The following is an 838-nucleotide window of genomic DNA, read 5'->3' on the forward strand; positions in this document are numbered from 1 at the left end:
GGGGGGTGGGGGGAGGGGAGGGAAGAGCCAGGGCGGCACAGCTGCCTGTGGGGGAAACCGGTCCCTGTGTCAGACCGACCCCAGGTGCCGTGGCCTCCGTGGTTAAAGTGGGGAAGGCAAAGGGAGAGGCTGGTTGCTCTAGAGATTCATCTGACCTCTTTTCTCCCCAAGGGGGACCCAGAGCCACCCGCAGCCTCCTTCTCTCCCCCCCCCCCTCCGCTTCACCCTCACAGCAGTGGCAGCCCTGGCCCGAGGTCACCCAGCGAGCTTCCATGACAGAATTGGGATTCGAACCCGGGACTCCCACATCCCAGTCCGGCACTCTTAACCGCTGGGCCATGCTGGCTCTCGCCAAGAAGCATTTGGGTCTGGGTATCTCTAGCACCCCTCCAGCAAATGGATCCCAGGGCGGCTTCCCAAGGAGACACGGGAGAGGCTCAGAGGCCTGGTCTACGCGGCCGGCACAACTGTACAGTGAAGTCTGCCCCCAGAGTTCCCACCACCACCACTTTCACCCCCAAAGCCCTCTTGAACGAAAGGGCCTGTGACAGACAGCCTGAAAGGGCAAATTAGATTCATGGAAGACAGACCCATCGGGGCTAATAGCCATGGTGGCGACGGGGAAGCTCTGAATCTCAGTCCTAGGAGGCACATCAGGCCTTGGCCTCTGTGTCCTCTTTGCTGGCCCTCCGGAGGAACTGGGTGGCCCCTGTGTGAGACGGGAGGCTGGACTAGAGGGACCCTCCCTGGTCTGGCCCAGCAGGGCTCTTCTGGTGTCCTTCTCAGGGGAAGGCCTCGGCCTCCCTGCCCTGTTGCTGGCCCTCCAGAGGGACTGGCT

At 62.6% G+C, this 838-nt stretch overlaps 1 protein-coding gene across 2 annotated transcripts in view; it reads left to right on the plus strand.

Moving 5' to 3' along the window:
- KANK2 (KN motif and ankyrin repeat domains 2) overlaps positions 1-838 on the plus strand; it is an 85,076-nt gene that overhangs the window by 74,419 nt on the left and 9,819 nt on the right. The gene's annotated exons all lie outside the window — the stretch shown is intronic.

The sequence above is a fragment of the Gekko japonicus genome, unplaced genomic scaffold (genome assembly GCF_001447785.1).
Source record: "Gekko japonicus isolate JY-2015 unplaced genomic scaffold, Gekko_japonicus_V1.1 scaffold1211, whole genome shotgun sequence".
Lineage (NCBI taxonomy): Eukaryota > Metazoa > Chordata > Lepidosauria > Squamata > Gekkonidae > Gekko > Gekko japonicus.